We start from the raw sequence: 22,438 nt of genomic DNA, 5'->3' as shown, positions 1-22,438 counted from the left end.
AATGTTTCAGCTGAAGACCTATTTGTCCACTTCTAACAAAGTGTCTCCTTCCCACGCTGTTGTTCACAGCTAGAGCTGTGTGTGTGTGTGCGTGTGCGTGCGTGTGCGTGCGCGTGTGTGTGTGCGCGCGCGCGTGTGTGTATGTGAGAGACCGTCTCTCAGATCAATCATGGACAGATGACGAGAGACATTTGATATCCAGTGAAATGTGGCAAAGACCGCATTCCCTTGCGTTAATTTGCTTCTCTCAGTGATTGAATTTGACATGCTCACACCATAATAAAAATCTACTGCCAATGAGAAATGGGCTGGTGTCAGGTGTCAGAAAATGTAATCAAATAAATGATACTAACCTGGAAATAGCGAGGGGTGATACAAAACAATTATTATTACAAACAAATTTTCGTCATGACATGATTGAGGTTTCTTGTCATACAGGAGCGGGAGTGAGTCGTGCATCGCGCCAACCTGTATGGAATAGAGTCACATCCTAAGGGGGGATGGGAACATTAGTCAGAAATATGTTTTGGGTAGCAGAATGTTAATAGATTTGTGTTTGTCTCTAAATAGGCTATATCTACACTCATAAAAATACAAGTGCAAGTTGTACCCAAGTAAGGTTCTTGAAAGCGATGCCATAGGGGAACCATTATCTGCATGGTTTCTGAAGAACGATACATGGAATGGTTCTTTGAAGAACCATACAAAAATGCCCACGTACGAAAATATTGAGACAAAACATAGCGCACGCATGTTTCCCGTTATAAATCGGATTTGTAAAACTGTGCTCGCGTGAACAAGCCTCCATTCACCTGTATAATTTGGAATTAGTGGAATTATTAGGACAGGGAATGCAAAATACGAATTGTTCTTCAATATTTAGTTTACCAATAGATTATTGGGTTTATATGACCTGCCTTGATATAGTCTATGAGATTAAATAGGCAATAGGCAGGCACAGCGATACTGTAGGCTGCACATGATGTCAAATATTTGACATAAACTACCGGTCTCTTTACTGTATTTACTGTATTAGCAATACTTTATGCTCTATCTGGAAAATGACTGTGTCCGAACGAGTAAACAATGGCAAACTGTTGTGGACCTGTCAGCAGAACGTTTGAATTCAACAATGTTGTATATGAACTTTCCCCCCAAACGAAATATGAGGGACCCCCCGCGAATTCTGAAACATTGTATGGGAGGCTACAAAAAAAATGCAATTGCAGTATTACTGTTTTTGTTCTTCTTTACTTTAAAAAAAAAGTATTATTGATATTCATTACTGCATTGTTGGGAAAGAGCAAGTAATAAAGGCATTTCACTGCACTTGTGCACGTGACAATAACAACTTTAAACTTGATACATAGGCCTACTTCAATGTAAAATATCAACTGTTAAATTCGACTGTATACCGATATTATAAACTGCACTGCCTATGATATTGCAAAACTTGAAATATATTAAACCTATCTATTTACTAGACTACAAGGTACAATTGAATGAGAGATGCACATGGTTATTTGTTCTATGGCTCATTCGGGAATATTAACTCATCAAGGCCAAAAAATGTGAGGAACATACTGCATTCTGCAATGGTTATGAAAATAAATAGGAATAATATTTGTGTCTAATTTCTATATCGATTTATTTTAGACTTCACTTTTCTCACTAATGGCAAATGGTGGCATTCTTGTTAGTATGTTTTCCGGATTTTTGTTTTTTTATGAATAAGCTTTTCACCATTTGCACAAAATATTTACTTGCCAGCTTTCAACACAATATTTCAACCACTAGCAGATGTGCATACACATAGTCTAAAGTTTGCCAGGAGGTGAACACATTCTCACATCAATTACTTAAAAAAAAAAATGAATGCCAACTTTTGCGTGAAAACTGGGGACACACATTTTGGGGTATATTTTGTGCATATTCACGGTTTATAAATGAGGTTCATGACTGGTTTTGAATGGCCCTGCTTTCAGGGTTTTAGGCATTATTTGCATATTTACCAGGGTGCCTTTCGAGTGAATTTGAGAGTTACCAGTACCATCCATGACTGTGTTTGCTACGGATAGAGACATGGTTGTTGCATTCATGAATGTGCAGTCATGAGGACTTCACAGAGTAATATCCTAAGTGAATTTGTTGTATTTAAAATGTAATACAAAGCTTTACCCTAATATGGTGCTTAGAAACGAATAGTTTACTGGCCATATCTGGCCTGCAAATCACATCATGGTGGCTTGCAAAGAGTGTAATTCCTATTGGAATCCAGCCAGAGTGGGCATATCTGACATTTTGAATTTGATTCCGAATGACTGGGTTTGGAAGACTAAGATCTGATACTACCTTAAATATCTAAACTGGAACAACCATTTCAGTAATGGGTGCAATAAATCCACTATTGGAATTGTTGAAAAACATTTGTTATTAATATTTCAGTAGCATAAGATTAATTAATCAATGTACAAAACAGAGTTATGGGAAAAAAGATATGTTAATGATCGGCATGGTTTTGGTTCAACTCTATTCTTAAACAGCAACACTGCGGTTCTTTTACACCAATGTGTGTCACTGTAACTTCTGTGTCGGTTTTCGCGCCCTGATCTTGATAAGGCAGGGTTTACACATACAAAACACACACCACCAGTCCATGGGAAGGGTTAACACGGTTTATTTAAAAAAAAATCAGGTAGGGGCAAGGTTCCTGATGTACAAAACCCAAACAAACAAAGTAAATACGTCGCCATCAGTGGAAGAGCCTCCACTCTTGGTCTTTGGGGTTCACTCCTTGTTGAAATTTTCAGTTCCTTTATTCCGGTAAACCTCCTGCTCCACTGTATGCTCAGTCTCTCCAATAGCCGCCGCCGCCGCCTCCTCCTCCTCCTCCTCCTCCTCCTCCTCTTCCTCTTCCTCGTTCACCTGCCGGGTTCAAAAAAAAGACAAAGAAAGCAAACCCAGGGTGCCGTTAAGTAGAGGACCCTGATTGGTTTCACCTGTCTGCCGTTTAGTCTCTAATTACAGCTGGAGACAGGTGTTGCTGTTCTGCTGCAGTCTGGCAGTTTCCCCTGAGCTGTCCATGGCCCTGCCTCTGGGGATTACTTCCCATTGCTGTCCATGGTCCTGGCAGCCAGACAACACAGATTCCTCGCAGGCACATACCGTCCATCCACCAACACAACCCCTGATATCGCTACACTACATTTACATCGCTCTTGTCCAGAGCGAATTACAGGAGCAATTAAGGCTAAGTGCCTTGCTCAAGGGCACATCATCAGATTTTTCACCTATTCGGCTCAGGGATTTAACCAGTGACATTTCTGTTACGTGCCCAATGCTCTTAACTGCTAGGCTACCTGCCACCCTTGACTCTTTATAGTGTTAATTTAACTCTTGATCACGACTAACATTTTACACTGAAAAATCAACACTAGTGAACTCTGGCCAATTTGCTGTGTGATATGAAAGGGACACATCTGCAGGCTTCCATACATTTCAAGTACCTTTTAGAATTCTGAAGAACCGTAGATGCCACGTCAAGAACCCCACACTTACCTCAACGGTTCTTTATCGGCCAAGAGTTCTCCAAGGAACCTTAAGAGCTGGGGAATAACCATTTCAGGACCTTCATTTTGTTCAGTGTATTCAGTCTTGACACCAGCCAGTACGATACTGGTCCATACCACACCTTGTGTTCCTTTCTGTAGTGGTCTTTGTGTGTGTGTCTGCATGTGTGGTGTGTGTGTGTTTGACCAGCTCTCTGTCAACAACAGCATTTGGTTCAAACTGAGGCTGCGGAGGGAAAGGGGAGAGTTTTGTGCTCTTCACTGTCCTGTCTGTAACAAACACAAAATTTCAACAAGCTCTCACAGTCTCACTGCAGCATCCAACGTTTGTCCATAAACGTCAAATGTTGAAGGTTAATTATAGGCAATCATTCTGAATGGTTAAGGGTTAAGGATTGTGATAGCGTTAAAACAAAAACAACTCAACGGTTAAGTTTAGGCATGAATTCCGAATGGTGAAGTTAAGAGTTAACAAACAAGTGCTCCTTGAACACGCAACCCTCAGAGCCGGACCTCGTGGCTTACGCCCATCCGCCATCCCTATCCACTAATCTGGACCGACGTGAAATTTTGCAGTAGATCTTGAATGACCTGGCTATATATTTAGCATACCCCTCGGGATCTGCCACAAGTTCCAACTGGACCACACAAACATTATCAGACTCGCGCGCACACACACACACACACACACACACACACACACACACACACATACGAGGACTGTGATCGCAGCTGCTGCCATCATCTTTAGTCACTCAGTCACCTTAACAATTTCTCAGTCTGTCCCTCTGTTTCTATCACTGTCTCTCTGTCCCTATGTGTTTTGCTCCATGCAAAGTATTTATAAAGCAGTAGACTGATGCAGACAGACATACAGTGCAGCTGGTTGAATCACATAGAGGGTTGAGTGATTTCATGGCAATCCTCCGTGACCAGAGGACTATCGGATCAGCTCTAACGGATTCAGACTACCCACACCAGCTTCACTGTCAACGCTCTACTCATTGTAAAATAGACGGCCATTCCTGATTTAAACTATTTTTCACAGGACTGGGATCGTTTCCATGTAAATTCCATCACTTCAACATCAATTGACTTCGGTTGCCAAGCAATTACATTTAAATTCATCATGTGAATCGATGGAGTTGAAATGTAGTTGACCCTGGTTTGTGTTAAGGTAAAGACTGCCATCATGCATGACTGTAGACTGCATGGGCTATCATATCAAGAGAAGTGACCCCCACAAGTCATCTAACATGGCAATGAAACACACAGCAACTCAGGTCTTCTGGCAATCTCTCTAACTAGCCACAGTACATCACTACATACAATTTCACAGTGTTATAGCTGCTCATAATGGATATTGTCTTTTATGAAAGTACTTGACAGTTGACACCTGTCGTATCATGCTTATGACATCGTAAAGTAGGTTGGTCAAAAGTAGTGTATTGTGTAAGAATAGGCTGGCATTTGAGACCCAGGCTTTGTATCTGTAAGATATTGGCACACTGCCTCCAGGTTTCTTTCTCATTATTTTTCTCTTGCACATACTCCATCATTCTCTTTCATACTTTCTTGCTCTCATCCATTTTCTGTCCCATTCTCCCCTTTTCCCCCTCTCTCTCACACACTTGCACAATGATTCTCTCTCTCTCTTTCTCTCTCTCTCTCTCCCTCTCTAGCTCTCCCTCTCTAGCTCTCCCTCTCTAGCTCTCCCTCTCTAGCTCTCCCTCTCTTTTTCTCTCTTTCTCTCTCTAGCTCTCCCTCTCTTTTTCTCTCATTCTCTCTCTAGCTCTCTCTCTCTCACACTTGCTCAACCCCCTCTCTTTCACACACATTGCTCAAGTTCTGTTGTATTCCTCTAATGGAGGTGGTCTATCACATCACTGTGAATTTGCAGAGTTATGCTGTGAATTTGACAGTAATTTATAGGCAGCTAATTCGCAAGTAAGTTACTGTATTTCATTTTACAGTATACCTACTGTAATCGTAATACAGTATCAAAGCAAGTACTGTGTAGTGACACAGAGTACAATTCCGTACATTTGACTGTATTATACAATAGAGTATTTTACTGATATTACAGGGGATAGGTGCAAGCAGGTTGGCTTCTTGTTAATGTGTTTACACAGTACAGCATATCAAGGAATATTTTGTGTTTTATATTACTTGCACTTCAAGAGGCCTTAAAATAGGCCTCCAAACTGGCATAGACTACAGGGGAAAAACAGACCTAAAGGACATGGCAAAATGCTCAACCATTAAAGCTTTAAGGCTTGTTGCAACTCCTGTCTTCCCCTATACATTTTAAATCGATGGGGCACTATAACCACAAAATAGCAATTATTTCCCCGCCCACAATATTCTCCCACAATGCACAATAATTTACACTATCATCGCTTCACAGTATTTTACTGTTGATAAAACAAAAAATGACAGTTTTCGGTTACAGTGTACCCTGCTTATACAGTAGATATACAGTGGCAAGAAAAAGTATGTGAACCTTTGGAATTACCTGGATTTCTGCATAAATTTGTCATCAAATTTGATCTGATCTTCATCTAAGTCACAACAATAGACAAACATAGTATGCTTAAACTAATAACACACGGTTTCATGTCTTTACTGAACACACCAAAGGGTTCACTCCATCTCCCTCACTGGCTGAACGGGTCTATTTAAGTAGAATTTTGGGTTAGAAGAGACAGATATGACATTTACTGTGGTAGATTAGCCATTAGCTATAACATTTACGTGTATCTTACTCTCTGAGGAGAACCTTTCTTCAGCTAAGCCCAACTGCGCATTTGGGTCACGGCACCACTGTTACGGATGTCACGTTGCTTGCTTAGCGAGTACCACATCCCCTTCGATTTGACTTATACCTGGCTCGAACTCGGAACCTCTGCTTTGCTAACACATGTGACCGCCCTCCTTGACAACGTTCCAACAGTTTGAGACATCCAAAAGGTACTAATTGGATGGCTCCATCCACTACATTTCAAGATAGCTGTGGAGTGAGCTTACAGTATGCTCTTAACTCCATTACATTTGCACAGTGTGATGAGGGTGAAAAGAGCAAATTGGGAACTAAACAAAGGAACTCACAGCCTTACAGCCTTTATAGCCTTAGTAGCTGACATGATCAGGTGTTCATGAAAGACATCTCACATAAAACACAGAAAAAAGCTGTAATACAGTATAATTTATGTTAGGCGAGAAACAGGCAATTTAAAATACTGTTGTTGTGTTGTTGAAATTCATAATATATTCAACCACATGTTTCATAGTAATGCTAATGTTATTTGAACCATGCAGATGTTCTGGGTATGTGTGTGTGTGTGTGTTCTGTATGTGTGTGTAAGTTACAGTGGTGTAAAGTACTTACGTACTTGGGTATCTGTGCTTTACTTTACTATTTATATTTTGGACAACTTTTACTTTTACTTCACTACATTCCTAAAGATAATGATGTACTTTTTACTCCATACATTTTCCCTGAGACCCAAAAGTACTGATTACATTTTGAATGCTTAGCAGCACAATACAATGGGGTAATTCACACACTTTTTAAAAGTACATCCCTGGTCATCCCTACAGCCTCTTATCTGGTGGACTCACTAAACACATGCTTTGTTTGTAAATTATGTCTGAGTGTTTGGAGCATGCCCATGGCTATCTGTAAATAAATAAAAAACTAACAAATGATGCTTAATATAAGGACTTTGAAATTATGTATACTTCAAATTTTGATACTTAAGTATATTTAAAAGCAAATACTTTCAGACTTTTACTCAAGTACACTCTAAAAATAAAATATTCCTTTCGGGTTTATTCAAATTAAAACTGTTCTTTGGGGTTAATTTTTGAACTACCCCCTCTCCCCTAGTATTATTGTTATTGTTATTACTACAAATAATACTAATAATATGCAAAACAATAACCCAATATTTTAGTTGTCAGTGTTTATTATGATTTTAGTGGCAAAGCTGTATTCAAAAAATCTAAATATGGATTCACAAACTTCACCCTCCCTCCACCTCTGATGAATATAACAGGAAACCTGTTTGATCTCCATGCACTGCAAAATCATTCTGGCTATGGATACAGAGAACATCAACACATTAACATCCACATGCCAGAGGATAAACCCATTGGACTTGAGGCTCTTCTGGGAGTTATAGTAATTATACAGATGATTAACAAAACATGCACATGACAGAATTCATACTCTAGTTTATGTAGGTAAATGTGAATGAAAAAAAAATATTTTGATAATGGTTTTCATAATAATACCTTGTCCATAATGTAGAGGCCCATGGGATATTCATTAAGGGAAGGGAGGAGGATGGTAAATGTGATCTGCATAACATAACATACCAATGCCAATAGACATACCTTTGTATGCCAAATCATCTATATACTGGAAGGCACAGATACAAAAGTGAGCAGTTCAGTCATCTGCTCCCAATACAGCTGGCCTTCAACAAATTCTTATAGCCTACACATTCTTAGCTATTTGTTGATTGATATCCATTGACTTGTGTCCATTTTCTGTTTTAGAAAGATTTGAACAAATTTTAAAAGATAGATGGTGTCATCATAAAACAACCTTACCTTAAATTGAGATCTTTACGTTTTTCAGTTAGTGCCTGCACCTGCTGTCCTTTCAAATTCAAATCCAAATGTTTCAGTTGGGCAGTTCTTAGAAGAACCCTCTGGGGGCAGTTTTCAGTGCCAAGAACCCTAAGGTTCTTCTAAGAACTTTGAGGATCTTAGAAGAACCCTTGTCGAACCCCTCGTTTTTAGAGTGTAGTATTTTACTGGGTAACTTTCACTTTTACTTGAGTTATTTTCTATTAAGTGATCTTTAATTTTACTCAAGTTTGACAATTGGGTACTTTTTCCACCACTGGTAAGAATCGTATGATTCCAACGAAGCAGACTCAGTTGGTGTCATGTTTATCTGCTACCCTGTTCCCTGCTGACTGTTTAAGCTAAGCACACTGTGAAAGATATCTGTGCAGTGCAGTTCTGCATGATCAATCCAAAATATGCAGTGGCCATACAGCATTTACTGTGATATGGCCTCTGCAGAAGTCAGTGCATTCATACTTCTTGCGCTTCGCGGAGCACGAACACGATGGTGTTCTCCATTTTGCTCTACAACCCCCACAAGTGTCACAGGACTTGTTTGAAGGTAGCCTATACAAACAAATGGAAGCATTTGTGGCAACAAAAATAAGGGGTTAAATATGTGTCCAAAAAAAAAAATATTTCTCCTAGATATAGGACAGACACTTCAAAACCTTATTACTTAGGATTTATTCTTTGATTGTCTTTTTTTGCCATTTATGAATGTGTTAATCAATGCGTTTCTATGGGCTATAGTAGTAAAGGCCAAATTCAATTCAATATGTTATCAAATATATATCTATATTTTTTTAATTGGATACCTAAAGGAGTCCTAAAATTCAACAACTTAGACTTTTAGACGTTAAAAGATAGAGTTTGGGAGCAGCAAAACAGTGAGCGGACATCCACTTTTTATCTATGTATTGTACATTATTTTAGCCAGCTCCTGTTACATTTTTTTCTGAAGCCAGAAGCAGGCTAGTATCAGCTACATTTATGCCTTTACTAGACTATGGGGATATTTGATATATGAATGCTTCCACTAAGTAATTGAGATCAATTGACACCGTTTACCATGGCACATTGAGATTTTATTTAAACTGCAAAACCCTTACACATCACTGCACTTTATATATCAGGGTTGGCTGGCCTTCTCTAGTCACTCGTAGGCTCAGTCACTGGTATACTTTTATTTACAAAGCCATTTTGGGTTCACTACCATTTTATTTGGGCATTTTTATTGTTCAGAAATGTGGTGGGTACTCTCTTCGTTTGCAGGACTTCATCCTGCTAACTGTTCCAAATGTCCAAACTGAATTTGGTAAAAGGGCTTTTATGTACTCTGCGCCATCGGCTTGGAACGCCTTATAAAATACTTTTAAACTGGAAGAACTTATCCCAATTTGTGTTTTTAAATCACTGTTGAAGGATTTGAGGCTGATTCCCTGACCTGTCAATGTTTTTAATTAGCTGTTTTATGATTTTGTTATACTCTTGTGAATTCTATGGTTTTAACTAGATTACTTGTAGTTTTTCATGTTGTCTGTCTGTAATTGTGTAATGACTTGGTGCTGCCTATCTTGGCCAGGACGCTCTTGATAAAAAGAGACTTCAAATCTCAATGAGCCCTTCCTGGTTAAATAAAGATAAAATGAAAATAAAAAAGGTGTTGGATGTGCGTAAAACCCCCTCCATGTAGGCTACATGTCCATATGACAATCATGGAATGAGAGGTGAGCCAAGTGCATTAGCCAAGTATCCTCATCACCGTTTCCAAAGAGCGCCTCTTGTAGGCAGCAGGTAGTTGGCAGGTAGCATATCGGTTAGAGAGGTGAGCCAGCATAAAGTTCAAATCCCGAATCAGACGTTAAAAGAAATCTGTTGGGAAGTGGAGGGTTGCTGGTATCAGAGGGTTGCTGGTATCAAATCCTAGATGCTATTGCCTGCCGTTGTGCCCTTGAGCAAGGCATTTAACCCCACACAACAACAGTTTGCCCAGTTTGGCAGTCCCCGCACCTCTCCAAAAAATGTAATGTGTCTTTTGGAGGGGTTAAAAGTGGAAGTCAAATGTTTGTTGGACCTTGCAATTGCAATTGACCAATACAGTGATCATAATCGGAATCTTGTCTGGTAACCAAAGACGCGCTCCTCCAAACATATTCAAATTATTCAGTCCTAGGCTAAACTATATGGCTTATTGAGAATGTGCCTCACACATACAATTTATGGGAGCCTAGTATTTTTTATTTGAGGAGGTGCGACACATGCAGTATTAAGCCATGAAATGTGTTGATTGGCCAGTGAGTGGCCAGGCCTTCGCCACACCTACAATTTTCTTTATTCATCGATCCCAGCCCTTTCATGCCACCACCACCTATTGAGCTCCTAATTCCTAAAAACATTCGGATACTCCCCTGGACCTATAGCACCACCGCCAACGGTAAGATTTACCATTGTGTCAAAACAAAGCCCTCTGTCTCAGTGCCATAAGGATGAGTTTGTAATGGGCTGTATTGATTTTTATTTTCTACCTATGTCTCTGTTTCCCTCCACCCCCCCAAGTTGTATACCAGGGGTGATTAAGGAGAGAGGTTTCTCCTCTCCTCTCCTGGTACAAACAGCAGGATGACAGAAGTAAATGTGGTCAGGGAGTTATGGCTGTTCCCTGCACAGCCACTGAGCAAACAGGAAAGTAATTGGCTTCGATTAGGCTGAAACCTGTGTAACATATTTCATTAGGGAGACAGAAAGAAAGAACGAGGGAGAGTGAGAGAGAGGAGAGGCTGAGTGTATTTTTGTTGTCTTCCCTCTCCATTACCTGATTGTGGTGTGCATGTAGGCACAGACATAAATACACGCACGCACACATAAACACCACAAACCCAAACGCATAAACACACACACCCTACTTAGGCTCAACTTATTAATGCGAATGTGTTTCATTGCAGGTGCCTCCAAACACATTCTGAGCCAACACTGAGGTGCTTCCAAGTTAGAGCTGATACAGCATCAGTGTATTGCGAGAGAGAAAGTGTGTGTGTATGTGTGTGAAGATATTTTTGTTATTGCATATTGTCATCTTTTAGGACATGTGTTGTGTAATAGGAGTGTGTGGGTGGATTCAAACTTCCTCAGCACCACATAAGCTCCTGAAGTTACTTTCACCGTCGTCAAAGAAAGTAGGTGGAATACTTCCTCTTAAAACCTCAGTGTGTGATATCAGTGGCACACAGCTGTTCTGATGAAACAGAGAGAGACCTCCTCCTGGAGTTCTTCCTAAAATTCCTGTTGGGTTTTCAGTATCAGGTAAAGTTATGTCTTTAGCCAGGAACAGGAGGGTAGGAAAGAACAGGTCTGAAGACAGTGGATAAGAATGCCTCAAGATGAAAACATAATATTTAATATCTGTAAATCTGAGTAAATATTAGCACTTCAATCCACATACTCGTACATTCGTGGGAAATAACCTTCAATCTGGATAACAAGAAAAAATAAATTATAAGGCTAGAGAATTTGTTCGACCAATAATACCAACACAGTCAACTCCAAAACATGTCAGAGAGTAAGCATGGAGAACCAATTCCCAAAAGAAAACCAGACTCCTCGACTGACACTGACGATTTATGCTTTTCACCACCTGGAATGGTAAGTGTAGAAACCGCCTTGCTAAAGAAGATAAATAATACATTTTGAATACTTGAACTAGTCAGTAACGATATAAAGGAGTTGAAGGCAAGCCTCGAGATGAGTGACAAAAAAGCTGCGACAATGGAGAAAGAAACAAACAAGCTAAAAGGTACAGTCAATACTACTGAAATGGACGTTACTTGAAATACAGACTAGATCTATGCGAGAAAATCTGGTACTTACCGGTATTACAGAGAAGCCGGGTGAAGATCCAGAGTGTGGTGAAAGATATCCTGGTTAAAGCGCTACAGATACCATCAAAATAAATCAAGCTCGAAGGTGTACACCATTTCGGACAGAAAGGATATCGATACGAACGCCCAATCGTTGCCATATTTGCATTTTTAAGGATAAAATAATGGTTAAAAGCCTGGGCAAAAGACTCGCTGGCACGAAAATAGGCATGGATGATCAGTTCCCGAAGGAAATAGCGGAACCCACTCTTCAAAGTGAATAGACTAAAAGGGAAACATGTAGCTCTTGTAGTCAACAAACTGTACATTGATAACCAACTGTTCTGAGACACCAAGACTACTCCAAGGCCATTCTAAATAATACAAAGTTCCCATAGAGGAGACGAATAATGGAACACCCAATACTATCCATGGAAGAGAATACAACAATTGATGAAGAAATAAACTAGATACACTATACCATTCAAGACAGGTAATGTTATAAAATAATTAGTGTTCAACTTTATATTTACATAATTTATAGAGTGCATTCGGAAAGTATTCAGACCTCTTGATTTTTTCAAATTTTTTCCCCCTCATCAATCTAGACACACCCCATAATGAGAAAGCAGAACAGTTCAGGGGCAGAACAACAGATCTTTACCTTGTCAGCTCAGAGATTCGATCTAGCAACCTTCCAGTTACTAGTCCAACACTCTAACCACTAGGCTACCTGTGGTCACCTTGAGTCTTGAGTATGACGCTAGAGGCTTGGTACATCTGTATTTGGGGAGTTTCTCCCATTCTTCTCTGCAGATCCTCTCAAGCTCTGTCAGGTTGGATGGGGAGATTCCCTGCACAGCTATTTTCAGGTCTCTCCAGAGATGTTCGATCGGGTTCAATTCCGGGCTCTGGCTGGGCCACTCAAAGACATTCAGAGACTTGTCTTGAAGCCACTCCTGCGTTGTCTTGGCTGTGTGGTTAGGGTGGCTGTCCTGGTGGAAAGTGAACCTTCGCCCCAGTCTAAGGTGCTGAGTGCTCTGGAGCAGGTTTTCATCAAGGATTTCTCTGTACTTTGCTTTGTTCATTTTCACTCGATCCTGACTAGTCTTCCAGTCCCTGTCGCTGAAAAACATGGTGCCAGGATGGTGCCAGGTTTTATCCAGACGCGACGCTTGGCATTCAGGCCAGAGACTTCAATCTTGGTTTCATCATACCAGAGAATCTTGTTTCTCATGGTCTGAGTCCTTTAGGTGCCTTTTGGAAAACTCCAAGCAGGCTGTCATGTGCCTTTTACTGAGGAGTGGCTTCCGTCTGGCCACTTTACCATAAAGGCCTGATTGGTTAAGTGCTGCAGAAATGGTTGTCCTTCTGGAACGTTATCTCATCTCCACAGAGGAACTCTTGGAGCACTGTAAGAGTGACCATCAGGTTCTAGCGCACCTCCCTGACCAAGGTCCTTCTCCCCCGATTGCTCAGTTTGGCCGGGCAGCTAGCTCTAGGAAGAGTCTTGGTGTTTCCAAACTTCTTCCATTTAAGAATGATGGAGGCCACCATGTTCTTGGGGACCTTCAATGCTGCAGAAATGTTTTTGCACCCTTCCCCAGATCTGTGCCTCGACACAATCCTGTCTCGGAGCTATGCAGAGTCCTTTGACCTCATAGCTTGGTTTTTGCTCTGACATGCACTGTCAACTGTGGGACCTTATGTGACCGAATGCTTTGATTTGGTCTGTAGCAAAATTAGAAATAGTGTTTTTTACATTGGATAAAAGTAGAGACTCAGAGCTAGAAAATAGTGTATCATACACTGCAGTGAGGAACAATAGGAAATTAATTCTGCTTTGAAAGTTGATGAATTTGTAACCCCACTTTTGAGAAAATGACACTTGAATATTTTGGTATACCTACAGGAGAGCTCTTCTTTGTCTACACCTATTTAACATCAGTCACACCCCCTTAAGCCTTAGCCACACCCATCTCTTTAACCTCTACTGACTCCCCATCCCGCGGAGCGTAATCATCGCCTGACACTAATTAGTATAACGCAACGGACATAAATATCTCTAGAAAATATTCCTATTCATGAAAATCACAAATGAAATATATTGAGACACAGCTTAGCCTTTTGTTAATCACCCTGTCATCTCAGATTTTCTAAATATGCTTTACAGCCAAAGCTAGACAAGCATTTGTCTAAGTTTATCGATAGCCTAGAATAGCATTATGCCCTGCTAGCAGCAGGCAACCTTGTCACAAATCAGAAAAGCAATCAAATTAAATTGTTTACCTTAGCCGCCTACGGCTATTCTTCAACATAAATGCGTAAAACTACGTAAAATGCTGTAGACACCTTGGGGAATACGTAGAAAGTGTAAGCTGGTTGATAGCACATTCACAGCTCAATAGGGACTCATTGGAACGCAGCGCTTTCAAAATATGGGGCACTTCCGGATTGGATTTTTCTCAGGCTTTCGCCTGCAACATCAGTTCTGTTATACTCACAGACAATATCTTTACAGTTTTGGAAATGCATATTCTAGCATCTTGACCTGACAAAATATCCCGTTTAAAACGGGAACGTTTTTTTTTTCAAAAATGAAAATACTGCCCCCTAGAGTCGCAACAGGTTTTAAAGATTCACATGTGAGGCCTTGTGGCAAACACAATTGTCTAGATATACCATATTTACTGAATATTCTTCACTTATTAGATGATGCTTACCCAACACCCTTGTCTAAATTGATGGGTCATTTGACGGAAATGCTATAACCACCCCCCAGCCACATCTAGCTAAGTGGATGGCTCACTATTGTCTAGACATGTACACATGTTTATGAAATAAAATAGATGGCCGTGTTCACCACCAGACACACCTGGCTAACTTGATGGGTCATGTAATAATCCGACCGAAGTGGAGTCTTTTGATTAGACGTACAGTAGCTAGCTAGCTACTGTAGCTAGCTAAACAATGAACTGGCATAATCCCAAATCATACTAATACAAATACAAACATTGTCATAGCTGTAGTATGAATCTACAGGTAGCTAAAGCTAACAAACTAGGTTCAATGTTAGCTAGCTAGCATTATTCTATAACTAACAATGCAAATCATTTTCTGATTAGAATATTACTTCACAGATCATAGACGTAACATTAGTTAGCGAGCCAGCATGCAAACATTTTCTAACTAACTAACAGTACTCTTTACCTTGCAATGAAAACACCTATCTGACAAAATTAGAAATGTGTATTTGAAAATGTAGCTAGACTCTTACCAGTATACATGGATGAACACTTCACAGCAGACTGGAACGATTTAACTCTGTTATGTTTGTCACTACATCTTGTTTGGCCAGCAGTGTGTCAAGTCATTTTAGTTCACACTGACCGTGACGTGTGCATTAAGTATCCCATCACTTTTTCCAGCTGATCTGTTGATAGCGCCTGATGAATTCAGGGCATCAATGTTTTTGAGAAAAGTAGCAAAACCTTTTTTGTTCACAATGTCTGATGTTATATCTTTCAAAAACGGCACAGTAGAAAGGACTATCAACACATACTGAACAGCTCACATTATAGACAGAAGCATGCTACATGGCAGACCAATCCAAACTCTCGGCATGTCCAGCCCATCCATTATCTCAGCCAATCATGGCTAGCGGGAAGGTTCCTGTATTTTCTGTGTCTAAACCAACTTGGCTCCTAAGTTAACAATTGTATTCATATTTACAGATGAAATACACGTTTGTTAATTAATAAGGCACATGAAAGTTTGTATGTTCCAAAAGGCATTTCTGCCCAAAAAACACATTTTGATAAAAAATGAAAGTTTACATTCAAATGCCTCTCCTGTGAAGTAGTGAAATGTGACGTTTGCCTTGTTTCCTGAAATGAGTCACATATAGACCGGTATGTGCCTTTCCAAATCGTGTCCAATCAATTGAATTTACACAGTTGGACTCCAATCAAGTTGTAGAAAAATTTGAAGGATGATCAATGAAAAGAGGATGCACCTGCTCTAAATTTCGAGTCTCATTGCAGAGGGGTCTGAATACTTACAGTATGTAAAAAAGGTATATTTGTTTTTCATGTTTAATACATTAGCCCCCCCCCCCCAAAGAAATGGGGTATTGCGTGTAAATTAATGAGGGAAAAAATGTATTTAATCCATTGCAGAATAAGGCTGTAACGTAAATGTGGAAATAGTCAAGGGGTCTGAATACTTTCCAAATTCCCTGCTAATAGATTACACAAAACATAATTAGAAGAAAGGACAATTATTGAAATAATATATTTTCAAATACAAGGAACTAGAACACAAAAGTACTCAAAAGCCCGAAATTGGGTAGGAATCAACATGGTAGAGATAAAAACACAGCAAACAGAGGACATTGAAGGCACAGTACTGTATGTGGGTATGTGCGGGTGTATATGTGGGGGGAGTGTGTTTGTGATTGAAGATGGGGTGTGTGTTTTTGTGATTGGAAAAGTATGGTGAGCTAAGTGAGTGGAAAAGGAAAATAGTTGCATATGCCATAGTCCATGTGTGTCTGCGAGCATGGGTTGTGACAGAGAGTTTTCCATTTTGTGCAGATATGGGATATACATTTTAAAATAAATAGCAAATATAGTCTATTCATTGTCTTATGATGATGGAGCGGTCCCCAACCCTGTACCAGTAGACACCCACCTGAGCGACACACACACTAAGGAGAAGTCCTTATCTGTTTTATAAGCCAACTGGAAGTAGCCTATATGCAGCCAAGACAAAAAGATAAACACGGTCAGAGACCCACTAAGCAACTAAGAGTCTGAGCCTGCCTGGCAGGGCTAGTCCAACAAAGCCAAAGCCCCTGGGTGGGAATTTTTCAAAGATGTTGATGAGAACCTTGACGACCTTATACCTAGCTTGTGGGAATTCCGGTGGAGACCCCCACCCAGTTCTGGCAACACTAGATGTAGTAGCCCATGGGGAGGGGGTCACAGTCCGACAATAAGTGAGGGGGTAAATTATTGTGGCCTGGCGGCACAAAATATTCAACAGGTCTGACTGCTCAGAGATGCTTGGGAAAATGGTCACAACGGGGGACCAGCGCGTGTATGTGTTTTAGGGGAAAGGGGTGCATCTGAGCTTCGTCAGCTAGGATTTGACTTTGGTTAAGCAAATGTCCCCATTCTTACATGCCTTCTCAAACAGCTATATCTGTACACGCATTTGCATATTAAGTCTTCTCTTAAGTTGGACTCGTGGATGGAACAACTGTTGAACATCTGAGCTTGTGGTTGTTTGTGGGGGAAGGGTGGGGGGCGTGTATGTATCCCACATCTGTTGTTAAGGGGTAATGATGTTAGGGACAGTATAGGATGAATTTCCCAAATAATAATTGCTGACCAAAATCTTTTATTTTTGTAATGTCAGACCTGGTTATAGTTCTAAATCCTTCGTATTAACTGCATACATTATTACGCATATTATTAGTTAATTGTGGAAATAAATTTTGATATGTATATCTTTAAAGTAACAGTATGCAATACAATCGAAGTGAGGGCGTTGGAAAAGCTTTTTGCTGTTAATCTCCAATCTCTCAAAGGTCCTAGGATCCAGGTGGACAGGGGTGGCCTACCAGTCACTGGGATGACAATCCAATATGGGGATGGGGGTAGGTTTCAGTGGGTGGAATTGTGGATAACTATTGGAGGTTTACTCAGTAGCAGTGCAAATACAGTGCCTTGCGAAAGTATTCGGCCCCCTTGAACTTTGCGACCTTTTGCCACATTTCAGGCTTCAAACATAAAGATATAAAACTGTATTTTTTTGTGAAGAATCAACAACAAGTGGGACACAATCATGAAGTGGAACGACATTTATTGGATATTTCAAACTTTTTTAACAAATCAAAAACTGAAAAATTGGGCGTGCAAAATTATTTAGCCCCCTTAAGTTAATACTTTGTAGCGCCACCTTTTGCTGCGATTACAGCTGTAAGTCGCTTGGGGTATGCCTCTATCAGTTTTGCACATCGAGAGACTGACATTTTTTCCCATTCCTCCTTGCAAAACAGCTCGAGCTCAGTGAGGTTGGATGGAGAGCATTTGTGAACAGCAGTTTTCAGTTCTTTCCACAGATTCTCGATTGGATTCAGGTCTGGACTTTGACTTGGCCATTCTAACACCTGGATATGTTTATTTTTGAACCATTCCATTGTAGATTTTGCTTTATGTTTTGGATCATTGTCTTGTTGGAAGACAAATCTCCGTCCCAGTCTCAGGTCTTTTGCAGACTCCATCAGGTTCTCTTCCAGAATGGTCCTGTATTTGGCTCCATCCATCTTCCCATCAATTTTAACCATCTTCCCTGTCCCTGCTGAAGAAAAGCAGGCCCAAACCATGATGCTGCCACCACCATGTTTGACAGTGGGGATGGTGTGTTGCTTTTACGCCAAACATAACGTTTTGCATTTTTGCCAAAAAGTTCAATTTTGGTTTCATCTGACCAGAGCACCTTCTTCTACATGTTTGGTGTGTCTCCCAGGTGGCTTGTGGCAAACTTTAAACTACACTTTTTATGGATATCTTTAAGAAATGGCTTTCTTCTTGCCACTCTTCCATAAAGGCCAGATTTGTGCAATATACGACTGATTGTTGTCCTATGGACAGAGTCTCCCACCTCAGCTGTAGATCTCTGCAGTTCATCCAGAGTGATCATGGGTCTCTTGGCTGCATCTCTGATCAGTCTTCTCCTTGTATGAGCTGAAAGTTTAGAGGGACGGCCAGGTCTTGGTAGATTTGCAGTGGTCTGATACTCCTTCCATTTCAATATTATCGCTTGCACAGTGCTCCTTGGGATGTTTAAAGCTTGGGAGATCTTTTTGTATCCAAATCCGGCTTTAAACTTCTTCACAACAGTATCTCGGACCTGCCTGGTGTGTTCCTTGTTCTTCATGATGCTCTCTGCGCTTTTAACGGACCTCTGAGACTATCACAGTGCAGGTGCATTTATATGGAGACTTGATTACACACAGGTGGATTGTATTTATCATCATTAGTCATTTAGGTCAACATTGGATCATTCAGAGATCCTCACTGAACTTCTGGAGAGAGTTTGCTGCACTGAAAGTAAAGGGGATGAATAATTTTGCACGCCCAATTTTTCAGTTTTTGATTTGTTAAAAAAAGTTTGAAATATCCAATAAATGTCGTTCCACTTCATGATTGTGTCCCACTTGTTGTTGATTCTTCACAAAAAAATACAGTTTTATATCTTTATGTTTGAAGCCTGAAATGTGGCAAAAGGTCGCAAAGTTCAAGGGGGCCGAATACTTTCGCAAGGCACTGTATAATGGTACAGCTATATGGATACTCAATCATAATGGTACTTTTTAATGGTAAGTTTACAAACATATATTATGATACATAGAATTGAAACATGTATCAGCTATAATTGTAATGGCTTAGCAGATAATAAGAAAATACAATAATGTTTACTTGACTAAAATAGAAGGAATATAATGTATATTGTTTACAGGAAACTCATTCAAAATTTGTAATATACTCCTCCCATGGGCAAAGAAACTCAAAGGGGTGATGATATTAATTTACAATAATTTTGATCCGAATTTGTACATTACCCAATCAAATCCGCAAGGTAGATGGATTATTTTAAATATGTTATTGGACCATAAACACATTTGGCTCATTAGACTATGTGGTCCAAATAATGATGATCCACACTCCTGTGAAAATATATATAATAATTGATCAAGCCTACAAGCAATACAATACTCTATTATTTTGTTTGGAGACTATAATATCGTTTTGAAGACCTAAATAGGTCATAAAGGAACTCACATTACAAACTATCACCCTCATGCACTTAATAATATCACGTATGTATTGGAACTAGTGGATATATGGAGGCTTAAATATCCTGACCGAGTGATATGGTGGAGGCTCAATTGAGCTAGTCGTCTTGACTACTTTCTTATGTCATTCTCACTGGCACAAAAAGTTTTAAACATTTTAATAGGGTACAGAATGCGATCGGACCATCAAATAATTGGCATATACCTTACTCTTACAGAATTTTCACGTGGGCAAGGATATTGGAAATTTAATTAGCCTATTGGATGACAACTTGTTTTTAACCAGGACAGAAGGATTTATAACTGACTTTTCCAACATAACATAGGTACAGCAGGTCCCCTTATTGTATGGGACACTTTTAAAAATGCCTTTGGAGGCAGTGCATTTCAACACTCAACTTTAAATCAAAAGCAATTTAGGTAAAAAAAAGAGTTCATATTAACAAATGAAATAGACAGATTAACATTACAGATAGAAAGCAAAAACTGTATGACAGAGACATCGAAAAAGTTAGAGACAAAATCTAAAAGAACTGGAGGAAACTATTCAAGAAATATCAAGGGTAGTATATTATAAAAAAGAAAGCGAACTGGATGGAAATTGGAGACAAATGGAGTGGTTTATTTTCTTCAACATAGAAATGCATAGAAGTGCTACCAGAAATAATTTACTGAAACTTGTTACAAATGAGTCACCCATGTCTCACCAAAATATATTTTGAAAGAGGAAGCAAAGTACTTTAATAATGTGTTTTTTTGTTTCTGTTTCCTCCATCTCCACCAATTGAAGTTAATTGTAAGGATGGCATACCAGTTGAGGTATATCAAACCTTTTTTTATGTACTCAGAGGACAGTTATTCGCATGTTTTAACCACTCCTATAAAATGATAGATTGTCAGATACTCAACAAGAAGGTCAGATTTCACTATTACTGAAACAGGACCCAGGTGGTAAATATAAAGATCCAGTTCATTTTTAAAAAATGAGGCCACTAACAACACTGAAGTGTATGCAAAAACTCTAGAAAAATGCATAGCGCATAGAATTAAAAAAGGTATTCTCTGATATTATTCATCCTAATCAGACAGTTTTTTTTTTACATGGACAATACAGTGGAGATAATATAAGTCTAGTACTGGAAACAATAGTACACTATGGAAAATCTGGTTAACCAGACCTGGTATTCATAGCTGACTTTGAAAAGGCTTTTGATAAAGTACGACTGGAATTTATATTTAAATGCCTGGAATATTTCAATTTTGCAGAATCTCTTATAAAATGGGTTAAAGTTATGTATGGTAACTCCAGGTGTAAAATAGTAAATAATGGCTACTTCTCAGAAAGTATTAAACTGTCAAGAGGAGTTAAACAAGGTTGTCCACTATCGGCATATCGATTTGTTAGAGCCATCGAAATGTTAGCTATTAAAATCAAATCCAACAATAATATCAAGGGGCTAGAAACCCAGGGCTTAAAAACAAAGGTGGCATTATATGCTGATGATTCATGTTTTCTTTTAAATCCACAACTTGGATCCCTCAATAGCCTCATAGAGGATCTAGATAATGTGTCTAACCTCTCTAACCTCAACCAAATTATGATAAGTGTGCTTACTATATTACATATTGGATCACAAAAAATACAAATGTACTTACCAATAAAGAAGTGGACATACTTGGTATTCATTTCCCGAAAGAAATAAATTCTCACTACAATACATTTTAATAGAAACATAGCAAAAATGGATAAGATCTAGTAGCTACCATGGGAAAGGAAAATAACTGTCTTTTGTGGAAAAATGACCCTGATCAACTCTTTAGTCATACCCAGTTTACCTATTTGCTTATGGCCCTGCCTACAATTAATGACTTGTTTTTTTAAATTCTATTAGCAAAAAGAAGTTTTATTTGGAATGGCAAAAGTTTTATTTGGAATGGCAAACCAGACAAAAATAAACATGCTTATTTATATAATGGAAATGAATTTGGTGGAGGGGGGGGCGGACATTTTTTATATTAAATCATTAGACCTCTCACTAAAGGCTTCAGTCATACAAAAGCTATACTTAAATCGGAACTGATTGTTCAGCAGATTAGTAAGAATGGTTCACCGCATGTTCAAGAATGGTCTTTATCCATTTATTCAGATTACCTCTCACTTTCGGTTATTTGAATATGAAATAATCTCAAAAATATCGCCATTTTGAAAACAAGCCATAGAATGTTGGTTGCAATTTCAGGTTAACCCACCATAAAAATATTACAACAAATATAATGGTTAAACTCGAATATACGAATTGATAAAAAAAATATATTGTCGACTGTGGTTCAAATAATTAACTCCACTAATACGTCATCAAAGCGCGCAACAGAACATTGTACTGTCTACACTCGGTTTGTTGTATATAAACATTTTTTTCATTAAATAGATTTTTAATCAGAATTAATGTTTTGTTGCTAAGGATTCCACGATGTGGTTAGCCTTTATGGCTGGGACTGCAAGTTTGTGT

The 22,438-nt window shown here is 39.2% G+C and overlaps 1 protein-coding gene across 1 annotated transcript in view; it reads left to right on the top strand.

Moving 5' to 3' along the window:
• Positions 1-22,438, top strand: part of LOC110501610 (cholecystokinin receptor) — a 50,416-nt gene that overhangs the window by 981 nt on the left and 26,997 nt on the right. The gene's annotated exons all lie outside the window — the stretch shown is intronic.

This window comes from Oncorhynchus mykiss, chromosome 22 (genome assembly GCF_013265735.2).
Source record: "Oncorhynchus mykiss isolate Arlee chromosome 22, USDA_OmykA_1.1, whole genome shotgun sequence".
In the NCBI taxonomy this organism is placed as follows: Eukaryota; Metazoa; Chordata; class Actinopteri; order Salmoniformes; family Salmonidae; genus Oncorhynchus; species Oncorhynchus mykiss.
This window is presented reverse-complemented; position numbering and strand designations above follow the sequence as displayed.